The following is a 25,669-nucleotide window of genomic DNA, read 5'->3' as shown; positions in this document are numbered from 1 at the left end:
ATATTAGTTATAGTTTCTATGTCAAACTGTACAGATTCAAGAGACAAAGATGGAGGTGCAATCAAAATGCTTTGATTCATGTATAGTTTAGCAGAGTAACTTTGTTATATCCATTACATTTATGTAGTGCATAAGCATGAACATTGACTTAGGATAATTGCCCAAAACACTATGAGACTGTAACTCAGTAAATACCCTAATACAAGTTAAGAATCTAAGTATATAAACCATATCCAATACTGAGCACCTCAAAACACATGCTTAATCCAAGAAAACATGGCAAATTAGGAGGCTATCATCATTTGAGCATAAGACCAAGAGTCAATATATACTAACTCCAATGAAAATCATATATAGGCCTCCATTCTTATCTTCCACCCTATGTATACTATTTATTACAACAACCAAAAATCACTCCTAAGTTGCCCCAAAAAGTCTTCAAAGTATGCTCAAAGCATAGAGCAAGCTTCTTGTTAGCCATTGGCTTGATGCATTATTTTTTCCCTTAGCATGGTTTACCTTAGGCTTTACTATTTCCTATAAGAAGTAGCTCAGAATGACTCATAAAGTTGTATGCCTCATGAAGTGCAATTAAGTAGGTAGTTGTTAAGTATGACCTGAAGAGGTATTGTGTGTCTTTCTCACATTTCTGATCATCATTATGGATCATGATTGGTTGTATGATGTATGTTCTTGATTACCAATGTAATATGGCAATAGATGCCATGATTCTGGAGCCCTAAGAGGAACACCAAGAAAACATGGTTTCTATTGCAAGAAAATCTATCTTCTTTTATTAAAAACCATATTTTTCATATTTGGTATAGCCACAACAAGGAAAAGAACATCACGAACAAAATTCTTCATGCAGCTTCATAGAAACAATTCTCTCATAGCTTTAACTTTAACAAAATTGATCATGGTCTTCATATTCTTTATAGAATTCTTTGATAGACCACAAAAACACAAGATAATACACCACTTTGAATGGAAATATATCACATATTATTCATCTTCAAAGATTCCATAGCTTCCTCTCACAATCTCTCATATGTAGATACATCATCTTCAATAGAATTGGCTATCTCTCTCCCTTAATAGTACATCATATCCTCACTAAAATACTCAATAATCACTCACAATAACCTTTCTTTGGTCGTGAATACCCCTCCCAAGAGGTATGACTGATATGAAAGGTAGTGACTCTTCATAGCTCACTATTGTCACTTCACTCAAGTCTTCTCTTGAGTCTTTAGCAACTACTTCTTCCACTTCTTTGAGCTCTTTTAAACTTGGATTCATCTCTTTCCAATGCTAGAAAACTTTGCCATACTACACCCTCATTCAACAGAAGACATATAGAGGCATACAAAGGATATATAGAAGCTATACAAAAGCTCAACAAAGGGTTATAGAAGGTCAACAGAAAGCATCCAGCTTAACTAAAACCAATCAAAAGCATAAAAAACTATTCAATGTGTAATATTTCCACGCAATAAAAGTTAGTTGGTTAGTTCGAAAGTTAGTAAGTCAAATAATAAGTTAGTAAGATTACTAACTAAAGACTAACTAAGGTAAAAACTAACTAACATTAATAACTAATAATTTTTATTTAATTAAAAATATTTTATTCAAAAATCAAGAGTTATAAATCTGATATTTTTCTCGGATTAACAAGGACCGTAGCCACCCTTCACGTAAGTTATAGCGTGAACAAGACTTATGAGCTATATTAATCACTAGTATTAATGTATATAGTAGTTTGGACGGTCCAAAAATATTAGATTTTGAGCAAAACTAGTATATTTTAAATATTTTAGATATTATCTTAAAAAGATATGGAGATTTCTAGAATCGGATGTCATTTAAAAGAAAAGACAAGTGATGTTTTAGTTAGTTTTTGAGATTTTATAAAAAGAAAAAAATAGAGAGGGATTTGGAAAATCTTGCGCGTTGCGATCATAGTCTACAGGCAGAAAATAGCACTTTGAACAGAGAAAAGAAGAAGGAGTGAACTGAGAGCTTTCTAATCAAGTGTCTTGGCGTTTTACCCCCCTTTTGGAGCCAATGGAACCATCATATTTATGATCTAAGCATCAGATCACTAATCTTTCCAAGATCCCCCTCCACAAAGAGCTCCACTTATTAGCCACAAGTCCTCTTCTCTAATTCACTATAAATATGAGGCATGGGGAGACACAAGGGAGCATAAGGAGACCCCGAGAGGTTGCGAGAGAGAGGTAGAGAGAGGGATACCCCTCCAAGAGATTCAGAGAGAGAGCTTGAGAGAGAGAGAGAGAGAGAGAGAGAGAGAGAGAGAGAGAAGAGTCACCCCGAGAGGCTGCAAGGGAGAGAGTTAGCTCACATCCCTCTATTTGGATCCTCGACGTAACCATCTTCTCTTACACTCTTCCATCTCGAAACTATTCCATCTTCTTAATCTCTTGAGTCTACTTGCGGATGATGGCAAGCGAAGAATGTCACCTGCGGATGGTAATCCCACAACTGGCAATGAAGCTTCGGGCAAAGGCATCATTGTCAATCCAACTATGGTTCCGGTCGTAAGTAATGTATTTTTAAATTGACATATGCTTGTTTTGATCCTCGTATGAGATATGTTAGGCCCCATACTATGATGCATGAGTATAGGTCATTTCGTCTCATATATTCAAAAGATCGAGCTTGCAAAGTACATGTATCAAGGGAAGTTAATTACACCTAGTTGCATATGGCTTATTCGTTGATAAAGCAATTACAAGGAAAATTTGGTTATGGGTTATGCATGGCATAATCACAACATTAAAAATTGTGCATACAAGAGTTAAGTAAATTTTACATAGAATCGCTCTTTGATCCCAAGAGGAAGAGCATATATGCGATAGAAATGTTATTGTGCCTATTCCTGTATTGTTTGGCAAGAATACAATTGGTTTTTGTTGGTTAACAACATCCTATTAAATGCTTTTACATTCAACTGGTTATTAGTTTGTTGTTTGGATGATTGTTCCAAGTGCTTGTGATTTATGCTAAATGCATGGCAAGGGTCTGTGATCACAAGTTGCCATGGGGATAAAGGAATGTTTTCCTAGAAAATGATATTAGGGCTGAATGCTTTGTTGTGCTAGATTCTTAAAGGATTTAATTAAGGAAGGATATATTGCACGGGTGGATCACCTCCATGATCGCACCGCAGATTAACCCAAAAAGGGCACTGGTTGATTCATGGTCCGAAGGTTGAGTGGTGAAAAGGCCAATCACGGGAATGATGTTTCACTCCTAGACATCTTGCGGGTCAATTGGAGCTCTAGACCGCCCTTGCTAGGTCTAGAATGGAGTTGAAGACCTCCATGGCCCCCAACGTTTGGGCATATTGGGAGATTCTATTCTAGATAAAGGATTGAATTTGTGGTGCCATGAGATTTGGACCAGTTACTTCTGCAGGGCAGAAGAGATACTTCTGTTGGACAAAAGGGATACATAATTTCTCTTGTATGGGTGGGAGACAAAGATTAACTTGAAGATAAGTTAAGGAACTTGTTTGAACTTGTTTGTCAATAGATTGCTTTTTGCTCTGTTTTTGTGTGTGTGCTATAAGTTATGTGAACGAACCCTGTTCCCTAAAAGGCTTAATTAATGAAGCTAACTTTAAGTGTCACACATAAATGTGGTAGGATCTAATTAGAAAATTAAAGCTATTAAGGAAAGTGGGTGAGCGGAACCCCCGACGGGTCTGTTTTACGACAGGGTGGTCCCAGAGAACTAGGAGGCTTCTCACAAGATTTTACCATTGCTCAACCTTTAGGTATTGTTAGGTTTGAACCCGATTCATGTCATTTTAGGGGACCGGAATGGGACTATGCCCTACGGGCAGAGAGGTTGAGTGGTGCATCCCTCTCATTTTCCATTCCCTTTGAACCAAGTGCGGCATGGGTCTGCTTCAGCTTGGATATCTTTGCGTAAAGTAGGATGTCTAGGATTTGACGCTAAAATGCTGATAGGAGACCTTGGCCACTAGGAGCTCAAATTTCAAGTCAATCCTAGTGGGTTCGGCCATGAACGTTCCGTTGCGAGGTGGATTCGAAAAACCCTAAGCGACAAAACTCGAAACACTCCATGGGAGTACTGGGCAACAACGCTTAGATTCGTTTCTCAATAGACCGCTAAAAGTGTGCTTGGACAATCAATGGGGCAGGCACCTTACAGTTGGTAAACTTCGTAATGATGCGTGATTGATTAATGTATGGTTCATAGACATATCCTAAATAGAATAACCTAAATGGTATGGCTTGATTGCTAGGCACCTCTTGCACCCACAAATGCTGACATGCAAGAGAAGAAATTTATTCTCAAGCAAATTAAGGCACCTGAGTTTGATGGAGAAGGAATAGACGTCATAGCTGAGATGGAGATATGGATTGAGTCGATGGATGATTATTTGCTACTTCGCAAACTGCTTCTACCAATCAAGCAATGACAGCCAAACTTAAGCTAGTTAGCCGATCTCGATTATGGTGGAAGTTATGGTGCAAGGATCAAGGTATTTTCGAAGCCCAACACTTGGGCTTAGTTGAAAGATGCTATATGTGAATGATACCTTCCGCCAACCTACCAGACTTTGAGGATGAATGAAATTTTCAAGCTCAAGAAGCTGGAATTAACCTTGGAAGCTTACTACTCAAAGTATGTAATCCTACTAAAATATGCGCCACCAATGGATATTGTGCAGCAAGTATCCAAGTTTTGCCATGGCCTAAACACTCCTCTGAACCACTGTCTTGAAGCAATGTGTCCAACAGACTTGTAAGATGCATTACTCCGAGCAAATCCAATCATCCAAGAACTTAAATCGGCAATTGTAGCAAAGATGACTCTCGAGATCTGCGTAAAAGATGCCATACGTGTGGAGAGATAGGGCATATCCATAGGAGATGTCTCTACCGTCGATGTTTCCACTGTAATGAACTAGGACACATCCAAGCAGACTGCCCTGATCTAAGTCCAAAAGACATTGAGCCTCCAAGAAAACAAAGCTACATAGGTGTAGTCTATGGATATATAGAGGAATCAAATGAAGACGAAGACCTAGAACCGACAACACCTCTTCAGGATTACTAGAAATCCTAGGAATTTTGTCGACATGAAATACAACTTGTATTTGCATAAACCTTACTCTTGTAAGTACAGTTAAATTCAGTAATATGAGTTGCATCTATTTTGAGCCTAGAACTTGCAAATGATTAGAGATACTCTGTCGAGGAATGACAATTATAACGTGCAATGAATTTCTCTTAAGTCATTCTTCTCAACTAATATGGATTGGGTCTTACCAGAATGTCGAAGCTTGAAAGTATTCTTTAGTATTACAAGCAAAGCCAATTGTCCATGGAGCTCAGTCCCAAACTAAGAAGAGGACAATCTGGTTACCAAGATAAAGGACCACTCCAATCTGCTAAAAGGATCCTAGGACAATTTGGTCTAAAGAAAAAAATTCTACCAAGGACAACCAAGAATCTTGTGACCAAAAGTGAGAAAGTTCTACGATGTTTCTATTGTAGGGAGTTAGGTCATTTCAAAAGGGAATGTCCAAAGCACCCTAAACACCGATGCTTTGAGTGCCACAACATTGGACATAACTACATCAATTGTCCCAATAGAACTCGAAGAGAACTTGATCTTACAAGAAATTAAGTTGTACAAGCTCGAGTGATCCAGAATATACTAGGTGCTTAGGAAAAACCTAGAAGATATCCATGAGATGTAACTACAATAAATTTTCTCTTGTAATCAAGACTCGAATATATAAAATACAATAGGTTGTTTCTCCCACTTAATAATGTCTAAAAACTTCTCAATGAATGCTAAATCTCCCATGGATGATCATTCTCTCTATTTTTGCACTTTAGTTTGCTCCCATACAGTTTGCTACCAAGATGCACATCTTTGTTGCTTCAATAGGGAGAGGAAATAGTCCACCACATAGAGCCTACATCTTGATGGTAATACATTTCCGCCATTGTGGGATGAACCTCTTGTAGAAAGTGGATTTGGCAATGAGAATCTCCAATTCTTTAGTTATTGAAGGAACTTTGCAAGCATCCATTAAATTCTTCTCTTCTTGGAAATGCCATTAACCCAACATTTGGATAAATCATAACCAAGTAAGTCACTATAGAAGCTCGTCAAGTCACCAATCCCATCTTTAGCAAGCATACACACATATCCATGAATCCATGAAGATATGACTTCTTTTTCACTTTCACACCACAAACCAAAAATCTCATGACAATGTGCGCATGTACACAAGCGTGATTGTGTATGGAGGTTGTGATGCCTACTCACCCACCTTTCTCACACCACATTGCTACCTCGTGGCCTCATCGTTGCCTTCATTGCTACTGTTGCTTATGATACCTTTCTTTTATTGCCATCACCATGCCCCATCATGTTGTCTTGCCTCACCTTTGTGCCTTGTCACCTCTCCACCCACACTATATAATGAAACATCTAATGATTCCACTAGACATTTGTACTAACATATACAAATGTGTGCTTGAATAAAGTAAAAATACTATCTAAGAAAATGTACAATTGGAGAGGTTCATATAAGCATCATCATAACAAATGTAGCAAAATCATGAAAAGGGAAAGCAAGAAATGTCTAAATTAAAAGATAAATATTCATGTGCAAAAGGAAAGGATAGATATTATTTCTCAATCATGGCATGGTTGACTAAGTCCAAAAGGCTACTCCATAGTAGCAAACCCATATGATGCACATGTACAAGCATGTATACATGTACAATTCACACTCACACCCTCATGCATGTGCACATATACACCCATATCCATCTACCACACATTTTAGACTAATCAAAGAGATGCAAATAAACATTGTAAATAATTGATTGCATTTTTCTTTTCGTATTACGTTTTCTATTGTTACTCTTTTGTTTGATGCATGGGACTTTGGATGGACTCTTATTATTTCAAGTACTTCCTTTCTTTGGGATTTTAGGCTCACTCTCGCATAGTCAACTTATATTATAGCTCAAAACCATCTATGCTCTCTCCTCTCAACCCCCATGAAAGGAAGAAAGCAATAGGAACTAGAGAGTTTGTAGTAGGCTAATCAAAACTCACCTAGAGCTTGATGGTCTCATGATTTATATGTATGCTCCTCTTGTTTTCCAAGTGCCAATCTACCACTAATGCACCTAAGCCAATAAGAAGAAAAAGATCAAAGGAGAAAAAGGGACTTCTCTCTTACTATATTCCTTACTCAAAATGGGTTACACACCATATTGAGAAATATGGGAATTTCCCATAAGTTTGGAACACGTGGTCAAATCTTTGGATTTGTCATAACTTGAATACTATAACTCCAAATCGAGCACTCTATAGCTCAATAGATTCCATTTTTCAAGCACTTTCCAATGATAGGCCGCATCATATGGTTTTGAGAAACTTATGGGCATGTTATCCGGGTGGCACCTTTTTAGTATTCAAAAAATGGGAATTGGGATATTCCCAAACTCACTAATATTGTGCAAGAGAGGAGATAATGATGATGCTTATAATGGAAGTGAGAGAGGTTTCTCCCTCACAATATTACACACACACACACACACTCTCTCTCTCTCTCTCTCTCTCTCTCTCTCTCTCTCTCTCTCTCTCTCTCTCTCTCTCTCTCTCTCTCTACCACTATCCCCACCAAAATGTACACAATCTTTCCATGGATATTTCCTTGTATCCTTAGTGTATGTGGGCTTCTAGAACATGTCCATGTTGGGGGTAAAGGTGCCTTCACCTAGCCACCTGTGTATTATTACACTAACAGTACCTGCACCTGCACACTGTAGGTAGGTGCCCATCACCGTCACTTTATTCTTTATTCTTTTAGTGACAGATGAATAAAGGGAAGGCCGGTCACACATGGTGACTATTGGAGTTCCCACATTGTGAGTCTCTCTCTCTCTCTCTTGCTCTTGCTGTCCCGCCATAGCTCTCTCATGCAAGCTTTGACCCTTCTCACCTTTCAACTAGTATCAGAGCATGGTTGCTTGAGCATTCAAGCTTGTTTCGTCACTCCTTCAACATTCATTCGAATCCCTACACCATTGATTCTCACTTTTGGCAACCATATCCGACTCCTTTGAGCTCCGCGACTTCTCGAGCACCTACTCGGCCCATTTGGGCACCCTCATGGCATTCCTTCAGAGGTATTGAAGCATTATTTTGAGTGTTTATTTCAATTTTTAGGGTACAACAGGAAGGGGTAGCCATAGCTCCCCAACCATTGGAGCTCCTCCATTTTATATCTTGGCTCATGCCTGCCTGATTAGGCTTGACAAGGCTTTGTGTAGGCCTTCTTTAGGCCCTACTTGAGCCCCCCTTCCACCTCATTAATGCCAAGTGGACTACTAGCATAGCTAGCAACATTAGCCCTCTTTGGGCCAGCTTGAAGAACTACAAAATTTCATTTTTTACTTCAGCCCTCCCTTGGCACTCATTGGCAGCTTGAAAACACTTCATTTGGCACTTGGGAACACCCTCTTGATGCTCGGCATTGGTGGTTATCATTGGCATTAATTTGTGGACTGATTTACCTCAGTCTAGGACTGTTTTTCATAGTCCACAGGCAACCACAAATAGTGTTACATTAGCACTTTATGTTTATGCTTGGTTGGCATTGACATTTGATGCCCGATTAGTCCCGAATGGTCCCCAATGTTAGGAGAATGTATGCCTATTAATTGGCCGTCATTTGGAGCTGATTTAGTGGCCTGAAATACTCAGTTTTACACAGTAAATCACTATTGTACACTCTAGTGATGAAGCTTATTTAGTCACTTTATGCTTTGCCTATTGGTCACGTGTGCTTTTTGGGTGTTTCATATGACTATTGGGATACAAATGTAGGTTGGAAAATGATTTGGATAGTTTCGAAATGTATTTTGAGCCTTGTTTGAGCTCCATATTGGTTGGCATTTACTTGACATTGGTCTACACTTGCATGCTTTGTGATAGAGGTTATACCTATGGTCTATGTATGACCCATTGGTACATGCTTGATGCTTATGTTACATACATATGCTAGTTACATTTTTTGGATCTGAATGCTATTGGAGCTTCATTTGGGCTTGACTTTGGATATTCTGGAGCTTATTTTGGTCTTGCTTTGGCTCATTAGTGATTGATTGGGATTGTCTTCATGACATTGGATGTTATCATTGGATACTTGACTGCTCATATGCTCTGGATGTCTTACTAATGTATGATCTTGGATACTCCATCACTGGTGCTCTTACATGATTTTTTTGAGCTTATTTGCTTGGCTTTTGTGCTAGTGGAAGCATCTTTGTACGCTTATTAGGCATTAATCAATGCGACTTATGCATATTGAGCTTTTGGATCTTTGATATCGGGATCTCCTCGTAGATGATGTATGGTTGATATAGCTTGGTTTGTGTAAATGTACTTGGGCTGATTCGGCTTCGTATTCATTGAGCAGACACCAACTTCTATCAAGTCTTGGCAGTGGTATGTACATTGTGCACTATTGATTGGGGGGTGTACAAACTTTACTAACGGACTTTGTCTAACATGCTTGGGTGTTGGCTCATGTTAGTTTGATTGTTACATGCTTGTTTATGCCCACTTGATGTTGGTTTTGCATTGAGAGTCAGTGGTTGACTTGGAATATTGTTTTTTTGCCTATTAGCTCTCATTGTAAAATGGCTACAAATTATTACAGCAAGCATATATCTCTAGATTGTGATGTATTTTTCATGTTGAATGGTCCCGGTTTAAAGTACCTTTGATGGTACTTGGTGGGCAACATCATTAAATACTCGTTTCTTGCCATTTTGTCTTATTTTTGTGGTTTTTTAGTCATTTTTTGCAATTTGCAACAAGCAATTTTGAACTGTCTACACTGTTTCAACTTGCAGTATGGCATCTTCTTTCATTAACAGTGCTATCTTCAACATCACTAAGCTTGATGGTACGAACTATGCTTATTGGAAGAGCCAAGTTTGGCAGGTATTGGTGCAAAAATTGTAGATAAAGCCACTAAGATTGAGTGGAGAGCAGCCTAAAATTATGACTAATGACAAATGGAAGAGCCAAGTTTGGCAGGTATTGGTGCAGAAATTGCAGATAAAGCCAGTAAGATTGAGTAGAGAGCAGCCTGAAACTATGGCTAATGACAAATGGATGGAGCTTGATGAGTTATACGAGTCCATCCTCATCTTGTCTCTCATTGAACAAGTGCATTACAATGTGGTTGAGGAAGCATAGAGTGCTTGGTAGCTTTGGGATAAGATCAAGAACCTCTATGATAAGCAAAGTCCTGTAAGTCAAATGTATTGGCTGAAATAGCGTATGGATCTTTGCATGAAAGAGAATGTGACCATGTCAGCTTATCTAAGCCAGTTTCATGCTGTTCTTAAGAACTTGGTTTTGCAGGGCATTGATTTCAAAGAGGATGCACTCTGTTATTCTTGCTTGCAACTCTTAATGAGTCTTGGGATATATTCGGCACTGCCTTATGTACTTTTGCCACTACTCTGAAGCTATCTAATGTTGAGAGCTCTCTTCTATAGGAAGAGATAAATCGTAAGAATTGGGATGCCTCTCGTGTGTCTCATGCTTTGATAGTTAGAGGCAAACATGATGGAAATGCAAAGAATGACTGTGGTAATGGCCATGGATGGGATTTCTAGAAATCTCGGTCCAAGTCGCATGGCAAGTCTCGTGGGAGAACTGCAAATCTAACTTGTCATCATTGTGGGGAGAAAGGCCACAGTGTCATGAATTGCACAATGAAAGGTGCAAAGACAAGTGGAAAGAGAAAGTGCAAGAAAAGTCTTCTAATCGCAACATAGTACATGCTAAGTCAAGTGTTAAAATTGAAGAGATCAATGTTATGTAACCCAAGGATAGTGATGGGGATTATATCCTTGTAGCAGCTTCATCTAGTGCTTTGCATATGATAGAGATACACTCTATGTATGCACAGCGTTGACTCTTGGACTCAAGTGTGTCCTTTCATGTAACACCTTGCCGAGAGTGGTTCCATTCATACCGTTCTATTTTGGGTTCTGTGCATTTGGGTGATGACAGGTCTCTTGAGATTATCAACATTAGTGATGTTAGGATGAAGTTTCCTTCTGACAGCAGTTTTGTTATGTACGATGTATGTCATGTACTTGCATTGACATGCAGACTCATGTCCGCTGGATAGCCTGATGATGCACGATATCATGTATCTTTTGGAGACTCTACATGGAAGATTACTTGTGGCATGCTTGTGCTTGTGAGAGGTGCCAAGGCTAGCAACCTCTATCCCTTAGTTATTTCTGGATCTATAGTTGATCATGTTTTGTCGGTGGGGTCTTTACCTCATGTATCTCTTTGGCATGATCATTTGGGGCATATGTCTCTTAAACAAATGAAAATGTTTTCTAGTTTTCAGTACTTACCACCCCTTGACTATTCTCATTTTGATTCTTGTATTCATTGTCTTTATGACTCACAGACTAGGTCTATGCATAAAAAGTTTGGTATATCACGCATGAGTGAGCCCTTGGCTTTGGTACATTCTAATGTCTATGGGTCCATGCCCTATTAGTCTTTGGGTGGTGCCGAGTATTTTGTTACTTTCATAGATGATTTTTCACGTAAAGTATGGGCTTATCCCATAAAGTAAAAGTCTGATGTATTGGCAGTTTTTTAGAGGGCTTGCTTTGGCAGAAAACCAATCTAGGCATAGGTTGAAATGCCTAAGGACAGATAATGGGGTGAGTATGTCTCATGTGCTTTTGACCAGTTATGTGATGAGAGGGTTATTAAGCATCAATTGACCTCCCCCTATACCCCTACCTAGAATGGTAGGGCTAAACCGATAAATAGGACCATCTAGGAGAGGGTTTGCAATATGCTTAGCCATGCATGCCTACCCCAACACTTTTGGGATGAGGTAGTTACGACTGTCATGCATATCATTAATAGATCACCATGTAGTGCCATTGATTTCCATGTTGTAGAGGAGGTATGGATAGGAAAGTCTCCCTCTTATGTGCATTTACATGTCTTTGGATGTGAGGCATTTGGCCATGGGCCCAAGGACAAGTGTAACAAGCTAGATCCTAAGAGTGTTAAATGCATATTCCTTGGTTATGGAGATGCATGAGAGATGGGTTACTATCTATGGGATCTGTAGGCATAGAAAGTCATTTGCAGCCATGATGTAGTCTTCCATGAAGACAAGATGCATAGGCAACCTAAGAAGATAGTGGAGATACACAGGGTTACATTTCAGGAGGAGCCACGAGCTCCCGTACATCCAACAACAAGTACTCATGGCCAGGGTGTTGGACAGAATGTCGAGCAACAGTAGAGTCTGTAGTGTGGCATTCTACTAGAGATAGACCCCCCCCTAACAGATTTCAACCCTTGATGCATTATGTCTTGGTTACAAATACATGAGAGCCTTTCACTTATGATGAGGCTATGTGCAGGGGTAAGAGTCACTCCTGGGAGAGGGCTATGTAATCTGAGATAGACTCATTGCATAAGAATGAGACTTGGGATTTGGTCTCCTTGCCTAGTAGCAAGAAGGCTTTGCCATGCAAGTGGGTGTACAAGCTGAAAAGTACCCCTAGACACCCCAAGCCGGCATACAAGGCTAGATTGGTTCAATGCTCTCTTATCCACCACGATGAAAAGGAATATGGCCACCTAGATCAAAAGGAAAACCTTCATGATTGTCATAATCGTTTATCATAGGTGGGACTTCATCTTCATCACCCAACTTCTCTATGATAAATATGCTATTTGATTTTGCTGTATTATAGACACGCTTGTTTGGATGATTAGAACCATGCTTTTCCCCACATTTGAAACATAGACCTTTCTCTTTACACTCTTTGAAAAGATCCATGGAAATAAATTTATGTCCACCTATGGTGGTTGATGTATTTCATGGCCTATTGTCACCTTGTTTGCTCTCATTTTTGGGATTGATTGCTATCTTAGAACTCCATTGTTGCCTTGTGGCATTAAAAGGTGGGTATAATGGACTTTAGGACTACTATATGACATAGTATTGCCTTCCAAAGTTTCCCCAAACTAGGCTTATTTGTTGACAACTCTAATCTTATCCAAAAATTTGTTGAATATTCACATCTCTTTTATACTTTACGAGCATTTCTCTTGGCCAACTCTAGAAGAGAGTGGAAGGTTTTTGAGCCATAACATCTCCTGAAAAACTAGGTCCCAGCCCATAAATGTACTTATGAAATTTTGCATCATCACTAACACTCTCCACATACATGGTTAAGTTCAAGAATTGATTAGTATACTCTTGTATTGTCAAGCTTCTTTGATCAAGTTGCTACTATCTTCTAGCAATTTTTCTTTCTCAACAAGGGGGAAGCACAAAGACACATGCCATTTGAGCTTTAAAGTCTTCCCAACCATGAATTTGTTGTTTTTTCCACTTCATGTATCTCCACCATGTGTGTGTAAAACCTTCCAGCTCTGAAGAGCAGAAAAATGAATTTTTTGCCCATTTGATCATGAAAAAAATGTCAAAGTAAGGCTCAAGCTTTAAGAACCACTCTTCTAAATTAGATGGGGAAGAAGAATGTTCATTGTATTTCATCATGACAATCTTGTCACAGAGTTCTCTATCAATGAATGTTTTTTTTCCATTAGAGGCTTTTTGAGCATTGTAATGTTGGTCGAAATAACTTCCATTCAGACCCAAATTATTATAGAAACTCTATTGATATGTAGAGGTTGAAATCTTCTTGGCTAGCTATCCTCTTACTCCTTAGGAGTTTGCACGAATACTTGCAATGGGTTCCTCATTTCTTTGAAAAGTTCTCTAACCTCATAATTATTGTTAGGAATCCCCTTTATTCCATTTATATCCTACTATGAGTTCTCTGACCTCATAATTATTGTTAGGAATCCCCTTTATTCCATTTATATCCTACTATGAGTTCAAGTTTAAAGGCTAAAATGACTATCTAACTTCAAATTTATCCTACTCTCCTTATTAGCCAATTGCATTGCTACCAACTAAGATCTTTGGTATGTAAGCTTATTCAAAGATTCTTTATTGGATTGGGCCATATGATCAATTGCCTCCTTGGTTTATGCCCTAGAATGGGCCATCTACTCAACCACTTTCTTGATCTTTGACACAAATTCTAGATGTCTCATTGAACATCATGATTGCACAAAGTTGCATTAAGATGTTATAAGCCCCATATTCTTGTGACTCCTCATAACGGTATGCTTGAGGGTTCTTAGCCATAGAATCCTTACTTTGCTACTATACATCTTCATTTGCCTTGCTTTTACCCTTGTTTCTTCCTACAATTTTTAAGTGTTGTCCATCTATACATGCTATCATAAAAATGGCAATGCCTTTTGATGCCAATATCCAAGCATGTAGGATTCCCTATAGAGATCTAAGAACGCCTTGATCCTTTATCCAAGCTCCTTTCACAGATAGTACCTTTGAGCACATATAGGAGGATTTTGGGGATCCTTTGTTGCTTTTTGCTAGCTATTTGTTGGCACTTAAAAATGTTGGTTGTAGGTCTCCTCCTTTCTTTGGTTAATGTCTTTCAGCATCTGATCATGACATTTGTGGTGGCTATTTTTGTGTTCTTAGTAGTGTTGGTTGTCTTATGTACTCTAGAAAGAGTCATACTAGAATGGCTTTTTCTTTTCATTTTGATCTATAAACAACTCCTTCAACACTTTCTTGCTCTCCTCACTAGGTATCAAGGTAGACTTAGGAGCTAGTTTCTTACCTTTCCCTTAAGAGTTGGTAAGGTTGCATGCATTGAAAGCCATCAATATAGTGATACTTGACAATGTCAAGTGGATTTGTTGTGCCCTATAATCAATTTCACATTTAGTCACACACTCAAAGGGTCTTCCAAATAGGACTTCTCTTTTTTGATATCCTTGCGATTGGCATGATGTAGAACATGGCTAGTACGCTTTCAATTTCAATGGACGTGAGCATTTTAAATTTACCTAAGAAGGAATATGGAGATCCTCCATAAGGATTGATTTTTGCATTTGTCGACACAATCTCGAACGGCTAATTTTTGTCCATGAATCGTAGGTTAAGATATTAGGACCTACTCCTTCATCAATGAGAGCATTAGTGACATGCTCTTTTCTTATTATAAGTTTGACCCTAGGGTATGCTGATGATATTAACTATGCATCTTCAATGTCGATATTTATTGCCTTGACATTTCATATTAAAATGTCATGCCCTATGGATCCAACCCATGTACTTCTAAATATTTGGTGTTGAGGGTAGTCATGATGCATGTAAGTGATGCCACACACAAGGCATCTTGAATCAACCTTAGTTTGAGGATGTTCTTGCTTTATTAGACAGTATCAAGCTACATGTCTAGGTTGATTATAATTCCAACATGCTATAGCATCTTTCTTTATCTTCTTCTACATCTCCTCTTCATGGAAATTGAATTCCCTTCATCATGGTGTTGGGGGTAAAGGCGCATCCACCTAGCCGCCCGTGTATTACTACACTGACAATACCCAGCCATTGCACACTGCAGGTGGCAGGTGCCCATCATTATCACTTTAATCTTTATTCTTTTAGTGACAGTTTGAATAAAGGAAGGCCCGATCACACATTGTGACTGTTGGAGTTCCCATTTGGTCTCTCTCTCTCTCTCTTTCTTGCTCTTGCTCTCTCGCCACCATAGCTCTTCCAAGCAAGCTTTGATCCTTCTCACCTTTCAACTGGTATCAGAGCATGGTTTCTCGACCATTTTGACTTGGTTTGTGACTCTTTTAGCTTCCTATTGGTTACCTACACTCATTGGGTCTCCTTCCCAGCAACCATAGCTGACTCTCTCGAGCTCCCGTCACTCCTCGGCTTCCCAAGCACCTACCCGGTCCCTTTGGGTACCCTCTGGCATTCCAACAAAGGTATTCATTCATCTTCTTTAGGGTTTCATGCTAGTTACAAGTCTACAAGTTTGAGAAGAAGAAGGGGGAAGCACCATTGTATCTTGTTGGCTCCATATCTTGACATAGGCCTTTGTGGGGCACCTTAGCCTTATTGTGTGCCTTCTTTGGCACCCCCTTGATCTTCCTACCACCCTAAACAACATTAAAAAATGAGCAGTAATCCCATATAGTCAGCGTGAATTTGCAATAGTTTATGGTAGTAGCCCCTAGACAGCTCATCCCAGTCAATAGCAGCCTCATTTGGGCACTATACACTTGGTTTATGCTTGGAATTTGATCTTGAGCCTTGGCATTGAGCATTGATGTGATTTACTTCAGGTTTGGTACTGTTATACACAGTTTACAGGCATCCCACAACACTTCCCGATTATGCCCGGTTGGTGCTTATACATATGGGCAAGTATGCCTATGGTTTTGAGCTTGGATTGAGCCACTCTTTTCTCAATTTTGGACACTTTTTTGCTGTTGGAATATTCAAGGCTGAAGCTCATTTGCTTATGTTTGGATATGCCTATTGGATTCGAGCTATGTCTTGGATGTATACATTGATGTAGTGACTCTCAAGGGTCAACATAGAGCTTGGATTTGCTCTCGGATCATTGGTTTAGCTTGAGCTCACTTCACATAGCATTTGGATCTTCATCTCTGATGTACTTATGGCATGTACTTGCTTATGTCTAACCAATCTTGACATGCTTAGCCTATGCCACTACTACATGCATGTTACATTGTTTGGAGTTGGATGCTACTGAGCCTTGCTTTGGCTTGACATTTGATTGCTTAGAGTTTAATTTGGCTATTTCTTGGCTTGCCAAAGTTACAACTTGGATGTACTTGATGTCTATGGATGCTATGTCCAGATGCTACAAGGCCTATATGCCCATGAGGTCTTATTGATGCTTGATCTTGGATCTTCTAGCACTGATGCTATCATATACCCTTGTTGAGCTTCTTTACTTGATATTTACAGCTTTTGTGCCAACTGGAGCGTCTTGATATGCTTGACAGGGTGATTTATGCTGCTTGAGCCTTCTTCATGCTCTTTTGCTCTCTTGTCCCAAAAATATAAAGTACATCTCTATCTCCAATTTAGCCAAATATTCTTGTTTCTTTTTCTGCACTAGGCATCTAAAAAGTGAAAGGTAGAGCCCAAGTGAAAGCACACAAGTGAAAGTAAGAGCAAACCAAGAGCTATGGCGGATGGAGCAAGAGAGCAAGGGAGAGAGATACCATATGTGGGAACTCCAATACTCACATGTGTGTGACTAGCCTTCACTTATTCAAATGTCACAAAAAGAATAAAGAATGAAGTGACAATTATGGGCGCCCATCATCTACAGTGTACAAGTGTATGGGTATTGGAATACACGTGCAGTTAGACACAAGCACCTTTATCCCCAACAACCTCCCATTTCAAGGTGAATGTGCTGCTACTAAGGAGAGAATGAGAAAAAGTGACAATGTACAAATGTACAGAAAGTGCAAAAGGATGAGGAAGACATTATCTCATCCTATGCTTATCATCTTCCTAAGGAAGACAAAACATTCTATTGAGAAACTTTTAGTTTAGTGAGTAGATCTGTAGGATTCTCATCAATCGAGATCTTAACAAGCTCAATGGATTTGTCCTCTACCACCTCCTTGGATGAAGTGATACCACACCTCAATGTGCTTTATCTTCACATGGAAGATCGTATTCTTAGCAATTGAATGGCACTCATAGAATTTAATGGAGTGTAGGAACCACATTAGTAATAAGCCTAGGCTTTAGGCGCTTTGGAAATGCTGGAGTTGTCAAGGAAGTTGGTTGCGACACCTCCTCCACAGGTGAACTACTAAGGAGACGTTCTGCAAGGGGCATTGTCACGGCCAAGGGCTGTGACTGCTCTGATCCCTGATTGGAAGTAGTAGTAGCTAGTTCAGTGGACATATAGTGTGTCACAATTCCCACTATGAATGCTATGCCAAGATGAGTGGCTATCATGGCATACATCAAACTATCCACAGTGGATGTATAAGGGATCTTGACCATCCCGGCCTTCTGCTCATCAGACTATCCACTTGTCTAACCTTCACATGAGAAGGTGAAGGATAACCAATAACCTTAACATCATGCATATGAAACCACTCAAGGATCTTTTGAATGTACTCCTTTTGTGATAATTAAAGGAGCCTCTTAGAGCAATTTCATATTATGTGCATCCCAAGAATATGTGAGGCATGTCCCATGTCCTAGATCTCAAAGCTTTTCTAGAGCTGAGTTTTCAAAGCATCTAACTCATTGTGAGCAGTCCCAATAAGTAGCATATTATCCACATAGAGTACCAAAATCATAAGGCTACCATTATGAGCCTTCTTCATATATATACATGGGTCCATATCACTACAGGTATATTCCTATGAATGCATCAAACTTGTGGTACCATTCCCTAGGTGCCTACGTAAGGCCATAAAGGCTCTTTCTCAACTTGCACACTAGGTGTTCCCTACCTATTTCCTCAAAGCCCTTAGGCTACTGCATATAAATCTCATCATGCAAGTCTCCCCCATGTAAGAAAGTGATCTTAAGATCCATCTGATAGAGGTCTAGATCAAGCTATGCAACCAAAGCCAAAACCAAGTATAAAGTAGTCATCTTGATGAGGATAGGAGAGAAGACTTCATTGAAGTCAACACCATACTCCTACTTGAAACACTTAGCAACAACCAATCTGGCCTTATAGGTTGACTCGGGGCATCTAGGGATACTCTTCAACTTGACAATGTACACCCACTTACATGGCAAAGTATGTTTTCCACTAGGCAAAGGAACTAAATCCCATGTACGATTTTTCTATAGTGAGTCATGCTTTGACTATATGGCCCTCTCCCAATAGTGACTATCACCTCTATGCATGGCCTCATCATAGGTAAGAGGCTCACCAACATCTATCACCATAACATAATCCATAGAGGTGCAAACCGATTAGGTTGACGGTTATCTCTAGTAGACCACTGCAAAATAAGATTTGTGGAGCCTGTACCTCTCCTATCTAATATTATGGTCCTAGTCCACTAAAGCGTTGGCTCTGCTGTTGTAGGTTGTCTAGCAAGCTATATAATAACAAAATGACCCTCCTAACATACCACCCTTTGTATTTCAATAGCCTACTCAAGTTGCTTATGCATTTTCTCATCATGATGAAAAACATCATGACTATGGATGACCATTCAAGCCTATGGATCCCATAGGCAATAACCCATCTCACATGTATCTCCATAACCAAGAAAGATGTATCTCATAGACTTAGAATATAGCTTATTGCACTTGTCCTTGCAAACGTGGCAGAAAGTCTCACAACGAAAGACATGCAAATAAGCATATGATGGAGCTTTTCCAAACCATACCTCCTCTGCAACTTGATAGTCAAGAGCAATACATGGGGATCAATTAATCAAATGTATAGCACTACTAACTACCTCGGTCCAAAAGTGTTGTGGTAAGCCTGTCTGGCTAAGCATACTACAAACTCACTCTTGAATCATCATATTCATGTGTCAAGCCATACCATTATGGGATGGGGTGTATTGGATCTCATGGTCAACTAATGCTTTATATCCCTCTCATCACAAAATTGCTGAAAGGCTTTAGAAACATACTCTCCCCCATTATCAAAACATAGATATTTTAGCCTATACCCAAATTGGTTCTCAACAAAAGCAAGCCAACAATGAAAGGTAGCCAAGTTTTTCAATTTCTGCTTTATGGGGTATGCCTAGAGATTATGCGAGTAATCATCAATGAAAGTAGCAAAATACTTCACACCACCTAATGACTTGCAAGGATATAGGTCCACAAACATTAGAATGAACAAGAGCCAGAGGCTCATCCATGTACTTAATGCTAGACTTCTTATGCAAATTATGGGTCTGAAGACAATGTTCACAATAATCAAAACACTTATAGTCAAGGGGTGGAAGATACTGCAAACCAGTAAGTATTTTCATTCTCTTTAATGCCATGTGCCCAAGGCAGAGATGCCATAACGATATATGTGAAATTGTAGCCACTGCCAAAACATGGTCGATAGACCCATATAAGAGTAAGGGATAAAGAGTGCCAAACATATCACTGCATGCCAAGACAAGATTTTGAAGTGCGTGGATTGAAGAGAGAACAAAGCTTCAATGGTGGATGCTATGCAGGGGGTGGGTGTGTGTGTGTGTGTGTGTGTGTGTGTGTGTGTGTGTGTGTGTGTGTGTGTGTGTGTGACAATGACATAGCGTGTGGGTATAATAGTGTACCTCTTTTGGTTTTTTGGATAGATATATAGTACATAGAGTACAATGTTGTCGGGTGGGCAGGGCCAGTGGTCAAGTACATTACCCCTTATTCCTAAAAACCTCCCTCCTAAAGGCAATGTGCCCAAAGGTAGAGGAAAAAGAATTAGCTAAGCCTAACTATGTACAAAGCTGAAGAGACTATACCTATCCAATCCCCAGGAAATGGGCAAACCGCTCTACAAGAAGACCCTTGAGTACCTTGACTACAGGGTTATCATCAGTGTACCTTGACTAGCTCAATGCTCTTGCTATCAAGTACCTCCCTGATGAATGATACTTCACTTGAATGTGCTTTGTTTTTGCATGAAAGACAAGATTCCATGCTAAAATGACAGCACTCTAACTATCACACTGGAGGACAAGGACCTCACTAATACCTAGCTCATCAATCAAATGTGACAGCCATAAGGCCTCTTTGCATGCCTCAGTGGTGGTAGCCGCATACTCTATGTAAGGTGCCCGCCCGTCGGCTGTCTAGGCATGCTTTTAGCAGTCTATCGAGAAACGAATCTATGTGTCGCTGCCCGGCAATCCCATGGAATGTTTCGAGTTTTGTCGCCTAGGGTTTCCTGAATCCACCTCACAACGGAACGTTCATGACCGAACCCACTAGGATCGACCTGAAATTTGGGCTCCTAGTGGCCAAGGTCTCCTAACAGCATTCTAGTGTCGGATCTTGGACATCCTACTTTACGCAAAGATATCCAAGCCAAAGCAGACCCATGCCGCACTTGGTTCAAAGAGAATGGGAAACTAGAGGGATGCGGTGCTCAACCTCTCTGCTCGTAGGGCATAGTCCCATTCCGGTCTCCTATAACGGCATGAATTGGGTTTTAACCTAACAATACCTAAAGGTCGAATGACACTAAACCTCTTATGAGAAGTGTCCCAATTCTCTGGGACCACCTTGCCGTAGGACGGACCCGTCGGGGGTTCCGCCCACCCGCTTCCCTTAATAGCTTTAGTTTTCTAATTAGGTCCTACCACATTTAAGTGTGACACTTAAAGTCAGCTTCATTAATAAAGACTTTTAGGGAACATGGTTTGTTCACATAACTTATAGCACAGACACGAAAACAGAGCAAGCAATCTATTGACAAACAAGTTCAAACAAGTTCCTTAACTTATCTTCAAGTTAATCTTTGTCTCCCGCCCATACAGGAGAAATTATGTATCACTTCTGTCCAACAGAAGTATCCCTTCTTCCCTATAGAAGTAACTAGTCCAAATCGCATGTACCACAAACTCAATCCTTTATCTAGAATAGGATCTCCCAACATACCCAGACGTTGGGGACCACGGAGGTCTTCAACTTCATTCTAGACCTAGCAAGGGGTGTCCAAAGCTCCAACTGACCCGCAAGCTGTCTAGGAGCAAAACATCATTCCCGTGGTTGGTTGGCCTTTTCACCACTTGACCTTCGGCCCATGAATCGAGCAGTTCCCTCTTTGGGTTAATCCGCGGTGCGATCATAGAGGTGATCCACCCGTGCAAAATATCCTTTCTTAATTAAATTCTTTAAGAATCAAGCACAAACAAGGCATTCAGCCCTAGTATCAGTTTCTAGGAAAACATTCCTTTATCCCCATGTCAACTTGTCATCACAGACCCTTGCCATGCATTTAGCATAAATCACAAGCACTTGGAACAATCATCCAAACAACAAACTAACAACCAATTGAATATAAAAGCATTTAGGATGTTGTTAGATCAACCAATAAAAAAACCAATTGTATTCTTGCCAAACAATGCAAGAATAGTCACGATAACATTTCCATCGTATATATGCTCTTCCCCTTGGGATCAAAGAGCGATTCTATGTAAAATTTACTTAACACTTGTATGCATAATTTTTAGTGTCATGATTATGCCATTCATAACCCTTGACCGATTCCTCCTTGTAATTGCTCTATCAACGAACAAGCCATATGCATCTAGGTGCAATTAACTTTCCTTAATACATGCACTTTGCAAGCTCGATCTTTTGAATATGTGAGCTAAAATTTATCCCTTCCGATGACCTATACTCGTGCATCATAGTATGGGCCTAACGTATCTCATACGAGAATCAAAACAAGCATCTATCAATTTGGAAATACATTACTTACGATCGGAACCGCAGTTGGATTGATAGTGATGTCTTTGACCGAAGCTTCATTTCTGGTTGTGGGATTGCCATCAGCATGCAACATTCTTCGCTTGGAGGCCATCGTTCGCAAGTAGACTCAAGAGATTAAGAATGCAAAATAGATTCGAGATGGGAGAGTGTAAGAGAATATGGCTAAGTCGAGGATCGAGATAGAGAGAATTGTGCAGCCTCTCGGGGTAACTCTTCTCTCTCTCTCTCTCTCTCTCTCTCTCTCTCTCTCTCTCTCTCTCTCTCTCTCTCTCTCTCTCTCTCTCTCTCTCTCTCTCTCTCTCTCTCTCTCTCTCTCTCTCAAGCTCTCCCTCACAATCTCTTGGAGAGGTATCCTTCTCTCTACCTCTCTCTCGCAGCCTCTCGGGATATCCTTCTGCTCCCTTGTGCCTCCCCATGCCTCATATTTATAGTGAATTAGAGAAGAGGGCTTGTGGCTAAGAAGTGGAGCTCTTTATGGAGGGGGATCTTGGAAAGATCAGTGATCTGATGCTCAGATCATAAATCTGATGGTTCCATTGGCTCTAAAAGGGTGGTAAAACCCCAAGATACTTGATCCCAAGACACTTGGTTAGAAAGCCCTTAGTTCACTCATTCTTCTTTTCTCTGTTCGAAGTGTTGTTTTCTGTCTATAGACTGCGATCGCAGCACACGTGATTTTGCTAGTCACTTTTCCTTATTTTTCTTTTTATAAAATCTCCAAAACTAATTAAAACATCACTTGTTTTTTCTTTTAAATGACATCCAATTCTAGAAATCTCCATATCTTTTTTAGGATAATATCTAAAATATCTAAAATATACTAGTTTTGCCCAAAATCTAATATTTTTGTACTATCCAAACTATACACATTAATAATAGTGATTAATATAGCTCATAAGTCTCGTTCACGTTGTAACTTACATGAAGAGTGGCTAGGTCCTTGTTAATCTGATAAAAATATCATATTTTTGACTCTCGATTTTTCTAAATAAAATATTTTTAATTAAATAAAAATCCTTAATTATTAACATTAGTTAGTTTTTTTTCTTTAGTTAGTCTTTAGTTAGTAATCTTACTAACTTATTAATTGACTAACTAACTTTCAAACTAACCAACTAACTTTTATTGTGTGGAAATATTACATCCTCCTCCCCTTAGAGAAATGGAGATGTCCTCATCTCGAGAGAAACCAGGGGTATCATTTTGGAACATGTGGCTTATGGGCCCACCATGTTTTCGTTGCACTACTCTGATCACGCACAGGCATGTGGTCTTTTGAAACAACAACCTATTGTATTTGATATATCTGAGTCTTGATTACAATATTGTAGTTACATCTCATGGATATCTTCTAGGTTATTCCTAAGCACCTGGTATATTCTAGATCATTAGAGCTTGTACAACTTCATTTCTTGTAAGCTCAAGTTCTCTTTGAGTTCTATTGGGACAATTGATGTAGTTATGTTCAATGTTGTGGCACTCAGAGCATCGGTGTTTAGGGTGCTTTGGACATTCCCTTTTGAAATGGCCTAACTCCCTACAATAGAAACATTGCGGAACTTTATTACTTATGGTCACAAGATTCTTGGTTGTCCTTGGTAGGATTTTCTTCTTTAGACCAAATTGTCCTAGGATTCTTTTAGAAGATTGTAGTGGTCCTTTATCTTGGAACTATGTTCCTAGATTGTCCTCTTCTTAGTTCGAGACTGAGCTCCATGGACAATTGGCTTTGCTTGTATACTAAAGAATACTTCCAAGCTTTGACATTCTGGTAAGACCCAATCTATATTAGTTGAGAAGGAACAACTAAATAAAAATTCATTGCAATTTATAATTGTCATTCCTTGCCAGAGTATCTCTAATTATTTGCAAGTTCTAGGCTCAAAATAGATGCAACTCATATTACTCAGGTTAACTATAGTTGCAAGAGTAAAGTTTATTCCAATACAAGTTGTATTTCATGTCGATAAAATTACTAGGATTTCTAATCATCCTGAAGAGATGTTGTTGGTTCTAGGTCTTCGTCTTCATTTGATTCTTCTATATATCCATAGACTACACCTATGTAGCTTTGTTTCCTTGGAGGCTTAATGTCTTCTGAACTTAGATCAGGGCTTGAGTTAGGGCAATCTGCTTGGACATGCCCTAGCTCTTTGCAATGGAAGCATCGGTAGGGACGTCCCCTATGGATGTGCCCTATCTCTCCACACGTATGGTATATCTTACCCAGATCTCTTTGCTACAGTTGCCCAATTTAAGCTCTTGGATGATTGGATTTACTTGAAGTAATGAATCTTGCAAGTCCGTTGGATACATTGCTTCAAGATGGTGGTTCAAAAGTGTTTAGGCTATGGCAAAACTGGGATACTTGCTGCGCAATATCCATAGATGGTGCGTGTTTTAGTAGGGTTACAAACTTTGAGTAGTAAGCTTCCAAGGTTAATTCTAGCTTCTTGAACTTGAAAAATTCATTCATCCTCAAAGTCTGGTAGCTTGGCGGAAGGTATTGTCCACATACAGCATCTTTCAGCTGAGCCCAAGTGACAACGGCTTCGAAAATACCTTGATCCTTGCACCATTACTTCCACCATAATCAAGCCTGGCCAACTAGCTTAAGTTTGGCTATCATTGCTTGATTGCTAGAAGCAGATTCCAAAGCAGAGAAATAATCACCCCCATTGACTCAATCCATATATTCGCCTCTGTTGCAGCGTCTATTCCTTCTCCATCAAACTCAAATGCCTTAATTTGCATGAGAAGAAATTTCTTCTCTTGTATGTCAACGTTTGTGGGTGCACGAGGTGCCTAACAATCCAGCCATACCATTTAGGTTATTCTATTTAGGATATCTCTATGAGCCATACATTAATCAATCACGCGTCACTACGAAGTTTGGCTCTGATACCAACTGTAAGGTGCCCCGTCCATCAAATGTCTAGGTACGCTTTTAGCGATCTATTGAGAAACAAATCTAAGCATCACTGCCCGACACTCCCATGGAATGTTTCGAGTTTTGTCGCCTAGGGTTTCCTGAATCCACCTCACAACGGAACGTTCATGACCGAACCCACTAGGATCGACTTGAAATTTGGGCTCCTAGTGGCCAAGGTCTCCTAACAGCATTCTAGTGTCGGATCTTGGACATCCTACTTTACGCAAAGATATCCAAGCCAAAGCAGACCCATGCCG

The sequence above is a fragment of the Lygodium microphyllum genome, chromosome 12 (genome assembly GCF_053477565.2).
Source record: "Lygodium microphyllum isolate KBCC chromosome 12, Lygodium_microphyllum_v1.1.10, whole genome shotgun sequence".
Classification (NCBI taxonomy): Eukaryota; Viridiplantae; Streptophyta; class Polypodiopsida; order Schizaeales; family Lygodiaceae; genus Lygodium; species Lygodium microphyllum.
Note: the sequence above shows the minus strand (reverse complement) of the source record.